The sequence below is a fragment of the Etheostoma spectabile genome, chromosome 8, assembly GCF_008692095.1.
Source record: "Etheostoma spectabile isolate EspeVRDwgs_2016 chromosome 8, UIUC_Espe_1.0, whole genome shotgun sequence".
In the NCBI taxonomy this organism is placed as follows: Eukaryota; Metazoa; Chordata; class Actinopteri; order Perciformes; family Percidae; genus Etheostoma; species Etheostoma spectabile.
The window spans coordinates 2,842,272-2,861,779 of record NC_045740.1 but is presented as its reverse complement, the minus strand read 5'-3'; the positions used below and the strand labels follow the sequence as shown (position 1 = coordinate 2,861,779).

Here is a 19,508-nt window from a genome sequence, read left to right as displayed (position 1 = left end):
CAGGTTCCTCTTGAGCAGTTAGTCCATTGTGGTCGACTGTACAGATCGGTAGATCAGGTCAACAGATCATTAACCAATCCCTATGTTCCCGAAATAACACAGGGATCAGAGTGGCGATAAGAGCCTGGATCAATGCTGGATGGACGAGAGGATGGAGTGGCAGATGGAGACTAAAACAGGAATGGATGGATCTGGGTCTGCCACATGTCCTAATGCAAAATTATAAAAAGGGTCAGTTCATGCAAATCATTAAAAAACATTTTCTCACTTGGCTGTGGTGGTACCAAGTCATGCAGACAGTTTTTGTTTTCTCTCTGATTTCTGCCTCCACCCTATTATAATGAAGGTAAAAGAAATTTAATTTGAGGTGTTAACAGTATTAATATTACAGGCAGAGGTGGGGGATAAAATACTTCTCCTCTTACCTTGCAGTTTCACCTTGCAGCATTTGAGCCACTGGCAATCTACATGAGTTGGCGATATGCTAGTGGAAAAGAACAGACATAAACTGACTATACAGACCATATTAAAATCACTGACTGGCCCAGGTCAGGTAACTCTCAAATCACCCTACCAGACAGAGATATAATACGAATGGGGCTATAGATACTACTTCCTTGGTAGAAAGTAGTTTTGATGGAAACTGCTCAGTCAGGTTTGTGGTTGATCCAGAATAACAGAGACACTTTTTTGGAAAGACACACAGCTGTTGATTCTTTTTTCTGTCTTTTTTTTTTAAATGTAATTTTTCACTGTGTGAGCACCGCATATAAAATTCCCTTCACCTCCACTGCACTTGGGTGGCAGCAGAAATCTCAGAAAACCCGGACACAGAAAATAAAAACTATTTGCATGAATAGAAAAAAACATGCCATTTAAGTGAGAAATAATGTTTTTGTAATTTGGTTGAACCGACCCTTTAAAGCATCAGCTCATGTGAGCATGGGTGGGCGTGAACAGGCGAGACTGCCTGACTTTGGCCACCTCTGTTTCTCTGTAGGTGGGGCACTTGGGTACCTTTGTGAAACTGGGAAGCCAGGAGGATTTTGCAGTATGAAATGGATGAGGTTTTAGACTGGCGAATGGGAAAGCGCAGCTGGATAGAAAACACATAATCCTTTGCTACTAAGGCTAGTGATGCGTTTATTGCCTTTTTAAAATTCACTAAAATACAGATCATTCTGTCTTGTTAACTCAGAAATACTTTATTTATACTTTACTCATTAACATCAGTAGTTATGGTGAACCAATTTTACAGCGTACATTATTCCAAATGCCTCTAGACAAAAGCCCAGCTATGTGGCACTGGCTTCAAAAGATGCCTTCTATCTGCTAAGGATGTAATTATAAAAAACACAACATTGTGTTGGCTAATGCCATCATAAACCACCTACCGTAAACTTATGGGGAAATTACCATGCCCACACTTATGCTATGCTATATGGCAAATAATATTGTAAGCCTATTCTTATGATGGAGATCCATTCGTAATATGAGAGGTTCATTTTAAAGGTTAACACCTGGTGTTTATCAAATTCTCTCATAAAAAGGGCTTCAAAATTGATTAAGGATCATAGCAGCTTCAAATTCCTTTAGAATTGATTTTGTACTTCATAATATATATCAACATGTCTGCTATATTGGTAAGAGGAGCTCTGTATCTTTGATCTTACTTTGTCATTATCATCTGTAAGCAGGACTAATATTAAAATAAACATTGCAGGGGGCAAAGCCTGGGGGCCGGTGCTTCCTGCCCCATGCCTGATGCTGCTGTGTACCCTTCCTGTCTCAGTTTTGGGGCCATGCCTGCCGGCTGGGGACCTGAGAAGCTTTGGGCAGAGGAGGGGAGGGGAGGGGGGGGGGGGGGGGGGGGGGGGGGGGGGGGGGAAGCAGGAGTGGTGGAAAGCCATACGCAGACGCTCCACCCTAAAGAGGAACAGCATGCCAGCCCCGGTGGACATCTGTTTTCACAGGTGTGCTCACCCAATGTGATTAAGATTGGCGCTGCACACACCCCCGAGCAATGCTGCACTGGTACGCGAACACTGTGGGTGCCAGGGCATGGAAGACGTGTGGAGCAGTTCTGTTGTTTTTGGGGCAGATGGAACTGATGAGAGTTTGACTGAAAGAAAGGAGCAAGTGCAGGAGAGAAGGAACGCATGGAGGATTGTGGGGGGGTTGTGTGAGAGAAGTTCCTAAGGCTTTTTAGCTGCAAACAACTGCTTAGAGTAACATAATTTAAGCAGAGTGTGATTATTCAGAGCAGATGCAGATTATCCTCTGCTGGTTGATTCTTAAAGTGTGAAGAAGAGATCACATGAAAGGATTGGGGAAAGCCATACATGGTAACAATGTTTTATAAATACCAGTACAATTTCTAAATGGGGAAAATTGTTCTCAAAGAGAATGCCAAATGGTCTGAAAGGGAAACCACTCAACCCAAAAAAAGCCTATAGGATATAGGTGGGCAGCAGTTTTTCTCAGAACCATCACAGCTGGTGCCTAATGCTACAACACACTTGCTTCCATGGCAACTACAAAGGGATTGCTTTCCCTTACACCAGCAGGCCACTTCATGCTTTAATGTAAAGCGACAACTTTCCGGAATTAATTTGTGTGTTGTCAAAAAAAAGTCCCCCAAACAGATTTAATTCAGAAAAATAGAAGAAAAAAAAGCAATTTTCTTTATTTATGTTGGCACCACAATCCACCCCCACACCGCTGCTGCAACACCATAATTCTCCAGTGGTTTTTGAGAACTTTCAGCCATTCAAAGTGATACGAGGCAGCGACAAGAAAATCTTTAACGAACGAGAAAGCAATTCCATTTCACAGCAGCTAGGAACCGAGGAGGAGGGGCGGGAGAGTTAGTCACCAGCTTCTAAAGAGAAATGGAAGCCTTGGATAAAAGCTGCTCACCACAAGATATCTCCAAAAAAAAAAAAAGAAGAAAAAAAAAGAGGAGCAGACAGACTTAACACCCAATCATCCTGCTGTACGACTCAGAAGCTTACCTAGCACTGACAACTGACAGGAAGAGTGCTACACTGTATGTAGCTTATTAGCATCAGTGAATATCACTTTGCTTGTGCCCCCAAACTTCTTAAACCTCTATCTGTGACTAACAGAGCAACACCATCTTTAACTGCAGAAATGATTCGGCAAACACGGAATAACTACACATTAAAGTGTGCTTTAACATGTTTAGTGTTGGTAGCAAAGGCTTTACATCCCATAAGTTAGTGATGTTATAATGGTGCTGTGTAAAACCATTTGCTGCTGCATGCTTAAGGGGAATAGAATAAGAATAAGAATAATAAATTTTCACAAATGCCAGGCTGTATTCAGAGTTAATGTTGCTTGCTGTGATATCATGCTGCTGGGAACAAACATTCTATTAGCCAGTTTGGGATATATTACAAACCCTGATCACACAGCAAATCCACAGCCCTCCTTCCATTATCCATCTAGTCGTGTGCACCCTCCCTCTCCCTCCCGTCAATAAAGCAATGGCAGGCATTGCTCCCACAACTTTGCCCGTCTCCCTATCTGCTCTCACTTCCCATCTCCTGGCAAGCATTTCTCAGCGTGTGCTACAACTTCTCTCAAAAGCTAGATGTGAGAAATGTATATATTTGTAAGTGCTAATAATACGCGGAGCAGAATGTCGGGCCAGCACCAGACAGATGGTTCTGAGAGAGGCAGAAGATCAGAGAGAAGCTGCCTCTCTGTCCCTATTCCTGTTTTTCTCTGAGAGAAAGCGCTATCACTATCACAGCTCTGCATGGCACCAAGGAGCTTCAGTGTACAAGAGCGGCCCTAATTCCCCCCATGGTGGAATCGGCACACTCTAACAAGGGTATCAAAGTATTTTATCAATGAGAGGATATTTAAAACTCTCAAAAGCCTATATAACTATGGCTGGAATACTATTGGGAGGTTTCTTGGGGTGTTGAAGGACAAATACAGAAAAAACAGATAAACACAAAACAACAAAGATATATAGAAATAGTTCTAGAAAAGAAAGCAGGAAAGCCTTTCTCAGATTTGTAGCAAAGTGACTAATGACATGGAAATTCTTTGTATGCAACTGGTTTAAAAAGGGACAATTAGCCTTGTCCCGTGTGTCCTTTATCTAACACTGCCAGTGCAGATTAATTGATATAATCAAAGACCAAGTGATATTAATTTATGAAGCCAGAATTCTCTGGAGCCAAAAGTTAAACTATATGAACAAAAGGAATGACTCACTCACTTTACATGTACTCTGTGTGTGTGTGTGTGTGTGTGTGTGTGTGTGTGTGTGTGTGTGTGTGTGTGTGTGTGTGTGTGTGTGTGTGTGTTTCCATGTCTGTATTTGGCATACATCTGTTTTACACTTGGCTTGCTGTGACACCTCATTGGAGGCCAGGGTCAAATAAAGAGGAGATCGCACACCAGAGGGTAAGGCTACCTAGAACCTAAAAGACATACAGACACACAAACGGATTCATACACCAATGGACAAGATACCACACAGACAAATTATAAGTTTCTGGATGCACAGAAAAATGGGACATGCAGCCTACGTCAAACATGCTTTTAATATTCTACATCAAATGGCTCAAACACATGTACAATAATTGACTTTGTTGAGTGCGCTGATTCTGTCTTTTATTATCTCTTTCTATCTAAAACTCACAATTGGAATGAGAAAAAAATCACCCACAGTGCAAAGAACTCAATTAGGGGCGAAAGCACCATGGCAGGACTGCTTGTAGGCAGAAAATATGCTGCTGGGCCAGGTGGAAAGAGAGAAAGGTGGCACAGAATTTGCCAATTGATTGGGATTCTCATTGTTTAGATGTTTAGATGATATATAAAGCTCTCTCTGTCTGCCCATGCTCTTCTGACCTTTATTGGGCCACTGATGAAGGCGAACGCCACCAGGTCGAGAGGGTAATGCAGTGTCTGCTTTGCACTTAACACAGTGCACACAGATTGCAGAGCTGGCATGGTGAGGCGGCCACAGACTGTCTGTCGACCCTGGCGCTCCCCGCCCTGCCCGACCTTGGTACCACTGCGCAAATGTGCCAAGGAGGGCTCCATAACACCCTGTCATTGCCTAAAAAACCTAATCTACTCTTCCTGAGACAATGCTGGAAAACAGAAACAGGCTTGAGACAGAGTTCATTAACAGATAAACGGTGGAAGGTGGGAAAACGAGAGAGAGAGAGAGATGGGAATAAATAAGGAAATGACAACGGACGTAAGATACGGGGAGAGGTTGGCAGCCATCCATGAAAAAGACAGCTGGCAGCGACATCCTTCACAAACCTGGCGACACAAGTGGCATGATGGAAGCAACCACCAGAGACATGGAGAGAGGGAAAGACGAAGAATGAGAGAGATGAGGGGGATTGGAGGAGAGGGGGGTTGTGGCAGTAGATAACGTGGTTTTTGTCTCCAGATTCCTCTGCTAATTAACAGAGTTCCACATACAGGGCCCCCTGCCTGCATCGCAGCCTGGCCCTGGTCTTCAGTGTCGACATAGAGGGACAGAGAGTGGAGAGAAATGTGTATATGTGAGTGTTTGTGAGCAACGGCCGGGGGAATATAAACGATGAAAAGGGATGAAAGGTGAGGCAAGGTTTGGTGGCCTTGTCTGAAGGTGAGTCGGCTCCCCTGCCAGCAGCCTGTTTCCTCTGGCGGAAAGCAAAGAAGAAGGGGTGAAGACGAATGAGTCGGACCGCGGGGATGCTGATCAACAGCAGAGTTGCTCACCTCATCCAAAGAGAGCAAGTAATAGAGAGCGAGCGAACGAGCGAGCGAGCGAGAGAGAGAGAGATAAGTGAGGAGGCCAATGAGCCGGCACCAGTCCAGTCACAACGCCACAGACACAAATCCTGGTTCTGTACCATTAGCTCCATACTGTCATAAATCAGACAAAGCCAGCCAGCAGGATGGAGGGAGAAGGCCAAACAGAGAAGTCAAAAAGGTACAGCCACACAGCACTGATCAGACAGCAAGGGGGGAGCAAACAGCAACCTTTGAACAGAGGAAGCATTTATAACAACACAATACAGGCACCACACACATAATGGAAGAGCTGGATAGCAGGGCTGATTATTTAACCTCAATGCTTTTTGAGTTCTGACTGAAATGTGTCCATAGCATTGAATGCTTGGTCAGCTTTTTAGTCTTGCTTTTTTCGATTCTCAGATATTTGCTCTTCTCAAATCAGGAAACATGTATGCCTTTATTAGATATAATATATATATATACAGTAGGGAGATGAAATGAGGGTAGAGAGATGGTAACAACATGCAACAAAGGACCCCTGCTGGACCGTGGATGATGCGGTTTATGGTCATAGCCTTAAACCCCTTGGCCAGCAGAGCCCCCTAAAACTTTGTCATTTCAATTCTCTTATTGCTGCTTGTGTTAAAAACATAAAACCATGGTGCACTGAGAAGTTTGGTATATTTTGTTCAATGAAAAAGGGGTTCTGTAAAAAGAGGTTGATGATAAAGCTATGGTATTGACACAGACAGTTGTGTATTGTATTGGCACCGGTTTTAAAAAAAAATGTACTAGCTTTTGGTTGGCTTAAAGCATGGTTAAAGTTAAAAGCATTTTAAACAGTAGCCTACCATTTTGTATTTTGTAAAAACCTGCATTAACATACACATGATCCAGATAGTCCTGGTGCTAGTAGACTAGATATTTAGTCATGAGGATTTTGTCATTGTAAATTGTGATGCTTGATTAAAACGTAGGTTAGCATTTCCATTTGGTAACGCTATTAGTGGAGAAAAAGCTTAATTAGCATTACTGCATAATAACCTCAACAAGGGATTTCCCAGATTTCAACCACACCCAACCCAGGCATGCTGCTTTGGCATGCGCCCTACTGGCAGATAAACAACACATCTGCCTCCCTGCTCTGAAAGTTGTACATATACATATTGTATGGACCACTAGAGAAAAGACAGTTTGGCACAAACTGGCAGCAAAGCAATTCTTGGTCTTGCAGAAAGTTCTGCGTGTGTGCCAATCCTACCTCACACAGCGGCATGCCATGGGGGGCTGAACACTTTTACACAGTGATCCAATTAATTTCATCTCCGCACGCCACACATTTTGACATGCTAGGAGCGTAAGGAAAGGAAGTGGAGGTTTGAAGGGGGTGGAGGTGAGCGGTGAGGCAAGTGGGAATAACTGTGAAAGAGGAAGTGGAAGGATAGGCCAGGGTTGGGAAATCTTAGGATTGCCTTTATCTTGAGTTTTAGTTTCTGCACAGGGAGAAGAAAATGCAATTACACGTGCCCTCTCAGCCTTTTCAGCCAAGTGTGGTGTGTAGAAGGGAAGGGTTGGTAGTGGGGTTTGTGCCCTGTGGTAACCAGAACTCCCATACTTTATGCTAATAGACGCTTGTTCTGCATTCAAACATGCATTTGGTGGCAAGGATCTAAGTGGGGAGCAGCGGAGGGTGAGTGCATAGTATCAGCAATGTAGGGGGGGGGGTTCTGATTCCACGTGTCTCTGGAGATAGTACAAATAATGAAAAACTCTGCTTTGACTTCAAAGTAAATGGCTGGTCATTTCCTGTGGTGATGGCTGATAAGGGCCTACATGTAAACATGTAAAAAGAATCTCACTCATTCCTGCCAGCAATAACCCCGGCCAATGAACACCCCTACCTTTGATGAAATAGCATAGCCAATAAATGAAACCGTCTTTGGACGTGGAATAGGTTTGAAAAGAATTTGTGTATTGCTGGCGGAACCATCTAAGTGCCTTAGCCACAGCCTGGGGGTCAACACTTACGCAATGTGGGTGTAATGCCAGAAACCAGCTGGTGATGTTAACCATTTTTTAACACTTTAATTTTGACAGAGAATTAAAATAAATAAATACAAAAACACAACACAGAACAAATAGTTGTCAGATGGCAATCAGATATGTAAATACCTGTATATCTCTTCTTGGCTGACATATTTTAGCGGGTATAATTAACAACAATAATTCAATTTCATTTAGGTGTCCCAGTTTTAGTAATTTGCTTTTGTGCATGCAAATTAATAGAATATAGTCTCAAACACATTTTTGTGCTATCCCTCCTCGTAGGTTTAAATTTGACTCTTAAGAGGATTATCACAAAATAGAACAACAAAAAACACTCAAGTATGCAAGAAAGAATTGGGCAGTTCAGATATGGCAATCAAAGACATGCTGATGGAGATGTGTGTGTTGCTCATATCTGGGTCAAAACAGCCTGACATGTACAAACATGTAGGAGCAACACAATCTGAATGGTAATCTGTGTGTGGGAGGAAGGGCCACGCAAACAAACATGCCTGCATTGGCAATTTCTGGCAAATCCTATTTCTTTATCTGTTATAAAAGCCAGACTGCCCTGCAGAAGTTTTGTTATTGTATCATGTATGTAACTATCTTCTGTGCAAGTCACCAAAAGCAGGCATGAGACAAAGTGAACAAAAACACACATCTGGTTTCATTCAGGATGCCTGGAATTCTTTGCCTGCTTGGTTCAGATTACTTCCTGAGCCCCCATGCCGGCTCCGCAGGACAGCAGATAAACTATGCCTCTCAACACAATGGCTCGCCTATTCAACACTGGAAGGGTGCAGGTTGACAAGGACTAGAGGTGAAGCAGAGTTTATTTGTGGGTTCTGGTTGCAGACTAGTCTCAAGCTAGGTATGCTAATGTTTGCTTCTCAACCACTGCAGACCCCTCCTTACAGTATGCTGAGTGGGAGTGGGTCCTAAGGGAAGGGCATGTTAAAGGTTCTGCCAGATTGAACAGCACCTTAATAAGATCCTTACCCCTTCCATTGATATCCACTGGGGAAATTCCCATCAGTAGAGGGCCAGCTCTGTATAGATCCAGACCAGACCTACTGTACAAATGGTCAGGAGACTAAGAACTAGTGTTAATTTCGTCAGACAAGACGAGACTAAATATGTTCGTCAACAACCTTTTTTCCATGACGAAGACGAGACAACAACGAGACTAATGTCCAAAAATGCTGACTAAGACTGAATCAACGTGCATTATTGTTGACAAAAAAGATGAGACTAAAATGTTTTGCATAAAATAAAAACTAAGATAAAATCTCTCCCCCCCCACTAAGCGCAGTTCAACAAGGCGCGGCTCGGCTGCGGCTCATCTAGAGATTCGGCATATCACCTTTTTTCAACTACCCGTCACACATCCAGGTAGCAATGTGGCCCGGGTGGGGGAGGAAGCCTGGTTCAGTCTGTTGGAGAAGCCGCTACAGCATGTAGCGATGTGCCCCGGCCCCAGGCAAGGAAAGGAAAGGAGAGCTGGCGAACCTGCTCTTAAACAGCTTGCAGAGCTCCTAGAGAAATGTATGCAACTTCTGGCAACAAAACAACGTGCTGTAGAGCGCAGCAGCCCTCGCGCTTATCTAACATGTGTCTGTGTACGATTGTATTTGCATAAAGGAAGAGGCTCAATATAAAAACAAAGTTGCATTCAACAAAAATCATTCAACAAGTGTATTTTGTCAGGTAATTATGACATTTAACCAATATTTGAGATGTGTGAAACACTATTAAAAGATGACTTTTCTCTTTTGACTACAACTAGACTAAAATGACTAAAGTTGACTAAAACTTGACTAACAAAAAAAAACAAATGTGAATGACTAAGACTAAAATTAACAAGGACATTTGGCACAAGACTAAGACTAAATTAAAAATAGGTGACAAAATTAACAGAACTAAGAACCTCAAGAGCATTAGTTAAAGCTGTACAGCAGCATAAGCAGGTCTAAACCAAATAAGAGGAGAGCTGGAGAACATGTCTATTTCCCTGTTCTCAATCAGAACTCTAACTAAAATAAACAATGTTTATTGTTGTTTTGTTGCAAAAGACCTTGTGTGCAGCAATAAAGAACAAGATTATTTATATTCCAAAATTAAACACTGATACACCTTGGGATCAAGTCATTCACACTATCTAGCAATAATTCCTGAACGTCACCTTTTTCTTTACATTTTACAGAACGCCTTTCTTCCAATTCCTTCACCCAATTCTCTTATCTCCCAGGTTTGAAGGAGTGATGTTTTCAGGCAAAATCACCTCGTCTACTCCGGTTCCCCAGGAGATGGAGTGCCAGTGATGTAGACGATTCAATCAGTGAGAAGTGAAAGAGCAGATCACAGACAATATGCCGCGGCCCCATTACCCCCAGTCCTCGGTTACCGCTAGCGACGCTTAGCTCGGGCCCCCACCTAATGGACCATAATATCATTTTACACGATGTTCCAGCTCTTTATACTAGTTCTAAACATAACACTGTCGCCAAGGCACAATAAAAACAGATATATTTCTTTATTACTCCTCGCAAAGCATATCGCCGGATCTGAGCACCCCTACAAAGGAAACTAATATCTACAGGAACCCGCTCTTTTCCTTGGCTCATTTAGGGCAGACGCACAATTGTTATTACATTGAGCTGCACTCTGCTGGCCTCACCTCCCCTTGCTGTTCATTCAGAATGTAATGGATGTTTTATTATAATCAAATGAATATACGTCTTCACTATAAATAACCTACTGAAAAGGCCATTTTCTATGCCTCACAATATGTTTAAATGTCCATCACGCCTCAAACAACAAAGCCACAAAGCCTAAATGTGTAATGTGTGCTACTGTATAGGTGAAAACAGCAACTTGTCTACCCTTTACTCACCCTCACATCCCAAGCTGCCCCCTTCCACTCACCTAATAATCACGGTCCACATTTTCTTGCACACGTCATGAGAATCTCCGGCGGGTTCATTACTTTGCATGATAGGAAAAAGAGGAAATGTCACCTGGGTACTCTGCTTTTGAGGCCATTCATGGTCTTCATCTCACGGGGCAAATGCTGTGCTTGTAAGTGTTGAGCCAAATGAGCGGAATTTTACTTCAGCGAGGATGAGTTATTATCCGCAACTAGGAATCATCCCCTATGTGGTATACGGTGCCATTGTCCTCTACCCTATATATCATCAGGTCTGACCAGCCCATTTACACTATGGGGATCTGACATGAGATGAGCGAACACTTGGGTATGAACATGTGTGCTAGTGTGTGTGTGGTAAAAAGAAGCAGGACTGGAGTTGGGGAATCCAATCTCTCACACAGAGGAGCAGAGACAGGCAGGCAGATATGCCCCAGGCCGAGAATAACCCAGGCTGTATTCATGAATGAAATGACAGGATTACAGGGGTATTAGAAAACCTGCTGAGATGGTAGATAATGCCGTTCATGGTTGGGCGTCACGGCCCTTGCAGAAGGGTAAAAGTCTAACTGTTTGACTAATGAAAAATATGGCCAAGCTCTTTGCATAGTCACCAAGCAGATAATTTAAGGCCAGGGGGTCTCCCTCTCCATTTACAATAATGGTTTGGTGTTAGCTACTTGACGGACATTAATACAAATACTTCAAGATTTATGTCAGCTGCATTATTGTGGATAGAAATGCAAACATAAGCCTCCCTACCCTGTTTAAGAATAGGATTATAGTTGTGTCAACAACCCCCATAGATAATAGTAATTACTGCCCTTGCTGCAGCACCATCAGATCAACTTTGGTAGCTGACAGCTTGGTACTAATTACCAAGAACCACCAATTACTGGCTCCATTTCATTATTTATATTGCTCAGCACACCCAAATAAAAGAGACTTTGGTGACTCTGAGCAGTCACATCCCTGACAGCTGCAGATGAGCATCCAGAGGACCTGCTGAATCATTGCCTCATAGTTTTTTCCTGACAATATATAGTCAGCATGCAAACACAACATTGTTTGCACTGTAAAAATAGGAAAATTAGGCCAATGCCTTTACTTCCTCTTTGCCAGTAACAGGAAGTAATTTAGCTGAGAAGGAAGTGCTTGTTTATCTGCCAACATGGCTGCAGAATTGATTCTAAAAACATCAGCCCTGGAGCCTTTAACTACTAAAACAGTTTGCATGTTGCATCAACATTCATATTTCATTCATTCCCCTGTGAGATTTATGTTGGAATAATTGACTCGTCTGCTGCCATGTGTGATGCCTCCAAAAATAATAAAACAAAATACATACAGACAATTCTTTATCTGGTGGGTGTATTCAACCATCCGTACTAACACACACAGACTTTCGCAGATGTTTGCCATCACCCTCTGCTGCCAAGCGTCGTCCAGTGATGGCTAAGAGGAGGGGAGTGGGGGCTTGGACGGGGGTGTGAAATTCTGCTATCCCTGCTCCAGTGAATTCCGAAGGAACTTGGCAGATCATTGTGGAGATTTGTACGTCTGTGGATTTGATATGAAACTGTTTAAGAGGCTCGTCTGGAGTCTGTCTCTCAACGTGCCTCCCCTTAAAGTGGGCCTGGCTGTTTAGCTTATGTTCCCATAAAGCCTGACGGCCACATTTCTCAACCCCCCAAGGGTGCAGATGGGCGATTAACTTGGCAGACAGAACTTATACTATAATCTGAAAGATAACCATTACAACACTTTGTTGCTCCAAAAAAGTATGCGTCTGAGCAAAGAAAAGCTCATACTCTTTTAAATATAAGAACCACACAAAAAACATCTGCATCGTCTATGTAGTTCTCTGCAATCAGGCATCTTGTTGATTAACAAATTATGCTCTCTATTGATAATTTAGTGCAAATTCAATGAATCATAAAACCTGCTCAAATAGCAGCTTATGCTCAGCAATTCCAAAAGGACAAGTCCTTTTTCTACAAAGTAATATACGGTAGCAATCCAAAGCGCTTAGCATTTAGATGACAGCTGCGCGGGGCAGGCTTTGTTTGCAGGGGCTAGAGTGGAGCAGTATATGTGGCCCGGAGGCCGGATCTGTTCCAACTGTGCCCTGGCAAGAAAACATTCAGCCCAGTCAGCCCCAACAGCTTGGATATTCACAGGGGGCGATGGAAAACTGGAGGGCTTCAGTACCATGTTGGAATTGGAGGAGCTCGTAGGAGGAGGGGTGATGAGTCAGGAACAAGGTGTTTTATATTATGTTGGTACAGCAAGGACACGGCATTTACCGTGTTTGAAGAGCACAACCAAACATAGGCTGTTAATGAGGGCCTCGTGTCTGTGTTGGCCTGCGGTGTTTTAGGTTTATTATCTGGCAGACATGTCTGCAGGGGGGGCTAGTGGCATTTTTAACCACCTTTTCACATTCTGTAGGGGTTAGTTTTTTGTGAACTTTATTTATAATAAAGGCGGAGGAGAAGGTAATATTACTATACAACTCTATGAACCAGGACTTGGTTAATATGATGGGGATCATCTGAAATAGATATAAGAATCGAGGCAAGATTGTCATCTTAACCGTGTTTACTCGGCCTGCCAGTGTAACAGGGAGTGCAGACCATCTTTGGAAAACTTGTTTTGTGCATTCTAGCAAAAGTTTGAAATTGCAGTCGTATAGGTCTTTGTATTGTTGTGTAACCCTGATACCCAGATAAATGAAGGACTGGGGTTCCAATTTAAAGAGAAGATTGCTATAATTGACAAAAATTGCCAGTTAACTAATAGGTAAAAGTGAACTTTTAGAGAGGTTTAGTCTGTAGCCAGATAGTTTTCCGAATAGTTGTAATATGTCTATAAACTTAGGGATTGATTCTATTGGATTGGATATATAGAGTAGGAGGTCATCCGCATACAGCAAAACTTTATATCTTTACTGGTTCCTAACAATACCAGGGATATCCTGTTGCATTATTAGGTTCAATGGCTATTTTAAATAGAAATGGCGAGAGGCAGCACCCCTGTTGAGTTCCTCTTTGCAGCCTGAACCGGTTGGACCTGATCAGGCTAGTGCGTACTGAAGCTGTTGGCAAGGTATACAATAATTTAATCCAAGAAGTGAACAAAGTACCAAACCCAAACCCAACCAATACCATATACAGATAGTTCCACTCAATGTGGTCGAAGGCCTTCTCCGCATCAAGAGAGAGCAGAACCTTCGGCTGATGGGCCGAGTTAGTAGAATAGGGTATAATAAACAACCGCCACTTGTTATAAAACCAATTTCTCCCTGGTATAAAGCTTGTTTGATCGGGATCGATGATATTAGGTATCACCGCTTCCAAGTGACTTGCCAACACCTTTGTGAGGATTTTGTAGTCACAGCATAAGAGGCTAATTGTAGGTGTTAGTTTTGATGCCAGCACTGCAATAACTTGCTGTGGTGATAATGAATTTTTAAAGCCTGGGATTGAATTATACATTTGTCACTGACAACAGAAGTTACTCTTTATGTTTCATGAGAAAAAATAACAAACACAGCATGACACTGACAGTTTTAAGCATGTGCATTTTCCTCCACAATGACATTATCATAAAAAATTTAGACTACATGAGACATTGTCATTTCACAAACCGATTTCAGAGTTTCCATAGATCACAGATATGAAAGTTAGGATCATCACTTTGATTTAGCATGACAAATGAATTGCTCACTCTTATCTCCAGGAATGCATAGAAAGGATTTTTGATGATGGGCAGCTTTTGAAAAACTTCAAAAAGTGCCAATAGCTTTTTTCAAAACAGTATTTTGTATGAGCTTCCTCTTTGAAAAATGATGTGTCAAAAGCTATCTGGTTCTGTTTACCTATTTTTTTCTATAAAAAGAAGAAAGAAACAAATTTTTCAATAATAAGAGTGTGGAGCAGTGTAGTTGACTGCATTTATTAATTTCCAAAGTATCTAAAAGTAATAAAGCACATAAAAAGGTCAGTGTCACATGCAAAAAGGACAACAAAAACAAGGGATTTGTTTGCTCTTGTGCATCCAAATTCATTCATTCCCAAGTACCTCCGGGGTTGTGCCAAGGCAAAGCCTCATAGGGGAAATGATTGACACCTCCTAATCCTCATGGCTACCAAAAAGCATGTCATTACCATGACATTTACACCATCTTTTGGGATGTGAGATGAAGCGTGGGAACAACAAAGGGATAAAAACACTGAACTCTAAAAATAAGACGTATGAATTTTTTATGTGCTGTGTTTTGGGTCACACGTGTAGCTTAAGTAGTTTGAGAGAAAAGCATCTCTGCGCACGACTTCTATTAATTCAGCACAGCTAGAACAACCACCTGGGGTAGCCAACATTTCAAATGAGCCATATTTTGTATATATTTAACACCGGCGGGCATGCTGGGAGGCATGCAGGACTAGAGGATATGTGATGGAAAGTGGAGCACAAGAGTTATGGCCTAAGCAAGCAGCTGATTATGGAGAAGATGAGTGAGAAAAGGAGTTGTCTGTCAAGCTAAGCCCTTCCCAGATGGATGAGTGTGGCACACTAAGAAACCAGCAAGTCCTGAGGCTTTGTGGCAGCTTTGGGTTTTAAAGTTCACCACAGAAACCGTTTAGAAAAAAAGGTTGGAACAGTGGATAAACCCAAATATAGTATATTATGTGCAAATGTGTATGTTAATATTCCTCACCTTTTCATTCATCTCATCGTCTGAGTGAATCGTGGTAAAACATGGTCGTTTTTCCACTCTTAAGTGAAGTATGAACAGCCGAAGCTTTTACAGCTGTCTATATAAAACGATTATAGCAGCAATTAATTGCTGGGGATCGTCATTTAATGAGCATCGGAGCAAATGTAATTACTTGCAGCCTTTAATAAACAAGCATAGAAACCTAGTGGTGTGCAAATAAAGTTATGACAGAATATAACTTATCCTAACTCCTAGGCCAATACTTGACTTGTAATTGGACCATTGTTTCCTGACACACAAACATACTGTGTTGACCATTTGCTAGCCAGCAATGTTCCACTTCTGTGAGCGCAATAACAAAAATTGTTTTCATTTGTGTACTGTGGCACTTGGGGGCTGACCCTTGCCTGTGTAGCTCCCAGGTGAGACAGTCAGCTATCTGCTGGGAAGCACAGCTATTGCCTCACTCCCTTCCCATCTGCAAATCCTATCTTCTCAGTCCTTTTCCCCAGTCACTATCGCCCTGCTACCTCCACCGTTGTACTGACAGCCAAACAATGAGAGCCAGGACTGCCTTAACGAGTAGAAAGTGGAGGCTCAACTAATTAGAGACCCCCCCCCCCGCAATCGCCTCCAACCCCTCCTATTAACTCAGAACAGTGTGATACAGCTTGGCCAGGGGTGATACTGTTGGGCCCATCGTGAGAGAAATAGGGGTTGGAAGTTGTTGTTTTTCTGGCAACTGGCCAATGGGGGACTGTAGTAATTGCCCAAATCTCACTGTGGCAAGTGAAGAGAAACAGTGTGAGGGTGGTACAAGCCAAGGAAAGTGAGAAAATGCTGGGACCAAGTGTGGGAATGAAAGTCTAGCAATAAAAAAGAAAAATACAGATGGGAAAAGTGGACACAGATAGAAGCTTTGAAAAACAAGGCACAAATGATAAATGTTTATAAGAAAAAAATTGAATGACAAAGCGGGACAAGTGATTTCGAAGAAAAGTCAGAGCTTGAAGACTCTCATTGCGTGAAAATAATACAAGTAGAAAGAAAACTGGACAACCTATTGGGAGTGTAAGTGAAAATAGAATGACCTCAAGTGCTACTCACTAGGGAGAGGCAGACAGGGGTGCAGTGAGCGTCTTGGCTGCTGGAGTGGAACAAAGCAGGGTGCAGCGCCGGCTGCACGGTGGGCCCTCACTGGACACTTCAATCACAGGCAGCTGGAGCCCAAGGCAAATTTGGCCAATTAGCCACACACTACTGCTGACCCCCAGCTTCATTAAGGGCCTGGGCTCTGGATAAGGGGAGAGAGAGAGAGAGAGGATTGGGGGTGAGAGAGAGAGAGAAAGAGAATAAAGCATCAGCACTGGCCGCGTTGCGAAGATACCTGTACATCAATTTGCACGAAAACACATGCTAGAGGTGAAGCTCAAGGTTACAGATTAACACAATCAACTGTGGCAGCACCCCATACCACACACTCGCCATGTTACACTCTCCCCTTCCTGTGGGTTTACACCTGCAGCAAAGGTGGCGGTGAGGGGGTTAGAGTCGCTGTGGCAAGAGGGTGTAGCTCCCCCCTCTCTCCCACACCACTGCACTGACAGCAACAGGTGTGGTGGCCAGCAGACATGCAATTACCAGGCTGAGAATCTGCTCTTTGTGACAGAGACAAGGGCAGATCAGAGGAATATATATATATATATATATATATATATATATATATATATATATATATATATATATATATATAGTCCCTGGAGTGGAGACAGACAGAGAGACAGATTTTCATTCGGCTCTTTTCATCGCAAATCCCTCGTCAGCAGAGTGAAAAACTAACACATACAGTAGCTATGACACACCTGTTGTTCTGCAGTAGAAATAGAAATTTACACGCTTAGGTGGTCTGGAGAGACTTCACATACATATGTGCACAACACTGAGACAAAGCAGAGGCTAAACTGACAGCATCCTATTTCAATGCAGATTGGGTGGGGCTGTTTGGGTGCTTTGGGACAGGTTGTGCTCAATGAGCCCTGACAGAAAGGCTGTTTGGCGTATGCATGTGTGTTTGTCTGTAATATAAGTGTGTACATCCACATGGGACCTCTGTCTGCATCAGCCTTGTGATGGAAACCTCAGTGATGCTCCAGGGTGGGGGTTGTAGCAGCTTCTCTGCTCTACCTCTCCGATTACCAGCCTTCGATCAGGCTAAAGCAATGTTTGCGTGCTTCGCCGCCAGTGTAGCAATAAGTGCTGTCAGAAACCTTGCATGCTTGGGTGGAGAGGAGATACTGGCCCTTTATTTAAAACAAGTCAAGGATAAAAGATCAATGGCCCAATTCAGGCCATGAATTGCAGGGGAAAGTTTGCAAACATAGTGGAAGATTATGAGAGGGAGATATATGTGTGGAAGGGGGGGGAACGGAGTGTGAGGGTTCCTCATCTGTGTGCTAGTGGCTTATTGATCGGTGGAGGCACACAGCTCCCGGCCATTCATCACAGGCCACTCAGGCCCTTAGATAACTCCTATGATAGTGCCCTGCTACTGAGCAGCTGCAACTGGCCATATCCATTATCCTTCAAAGTAAGCCCCCTAGCCTGGGAACAGGCATGGTGGGGCTGCTGGGTGACAGGCTGGAAGGAAGGCTGAAATGGAAAAGACCAGTCCTGTGGTTAGGAGGCTGAGGCTGAGGCTAGTGTATACAAAGGCAGGAGCGGGGGTTTAAGTGCCAGGGTTTGGGAAAGATGAGAAACTGTCTATTTGCACCAGTTGGAGAGAAAAAAAAAATGAAAAAATGTGACGGCACTATTGTTTCCATTTCTCGGTCAAACAGTATTAGCAAAGCTGTTTTATAGCAGATAGCACACAAACCATCCGAGTGACAGGCAGGCAGCTCTGAAAACTGCTGAGTTGCTCTGTATGAGTGATTGCGTTGTGTGCGTGTGCGCGCGTGTGTGTGTGTGTGTGTGTGTGTGTGTGTGTGTGTGTGTGTGTGTGTGTGTGTGTGTGTGTGTAAAGAGAATTCCCAAATTGCGCAGGTGGGGATCAGTCATAATGAGCCATGCAGGGAGAGAAGAGAGGGAGGGGAGGTCGGAGTGAGTGCAAAAAAGAAGGGAGGAGGCCAAAGAGCGAGGGAGAAACCCAGAGTGAGAGCGATGGAGGCGGGCTCAGAGCCAGAGACAAGGCCCCAAAAGAGCAATTACAGGAGCTCCAGAGAAGGTGTGGGCCCAGCCCCCAGGCAAAGTTTAGAAAGCACAAAGCCCTGCCAGACATATGCACGCGCACACACGCACACACAGTGATCTAAGAAAAACTTCTGATGAGCAAAAGACGGAGATGGACAAAATAGGAGAAGTTGGGTGAAAGTCAAAACGGGAAGGACACATGAGGTGGTAGTATGTTTAAACCGGGGTCATCTCAATCCAAAACATCCCCATGTTTTACTCCCCTACATGTTTACAAGGCAGCATTCTGTTCTGGTCGAAACCTGTTCCTTTAACAGCTTGGCCCAAAATCAAAAGCTGAAACTCCGGGGCTGAGGATAGTGTAAGCAAAACTTTTAAGTCGATTGTCCTCCATGTGGTGAGGGCTAAACAACACTGAAAAGTGTGGACAGCCACGCACGATGGTGCCCGTCACAAATGAGAGTTTGAAATGGTGTCTGAAAGCAACTGTTTCTCCCCCCCAACATCCCACCTCACCCCACCTTCACTTAAAGGAAAACAACATGCTGGAAAGACAGAGCAAGAATGATAGAAGAAAAAGAAAGAGAGAGATGTGCAAACAGATAAGGGGGGTGGGGGGAGAATTAAATTAAGAGAAAAGTTCTCGCGCACCGGTATGCACCATTGATTTCCTATTCTCTTGGAAACATTTAATGAGCTTAAATAGGAGTCTCGTTTGACACTGCCACAGTGACTCGAAGGAGCCTTACAGTGAGAGGAAATCGTTCAGCGACTGTGACTGCTACCAGAGGGGGGCGGAAGATGGAGAGGAGGTGGAGGACTAGAGGGGTGGAGGGAGGAGGA

At 43.4% G+C, this 19,508-nt stretch overlaps 1 protein-coding gene across 1 annotated transcript in view; it reads right to left on the bottom strand.

Annotated features, from left to right (window-relative positions):
* LOC116694639 (plexin-B2) overlaps nucleotides 1-19,508 on the bottom strand; it is a 112,677-nt gene that overhangs the window by 73,025 nt on the left and 20,144 nt on the right. The window contains 1 exon segment of the mRNA XM_074783868.1: nucleotides 16,584-16,770. The gene's annotated coding sequence lies outside the window, so the exon portion shown is untranslated.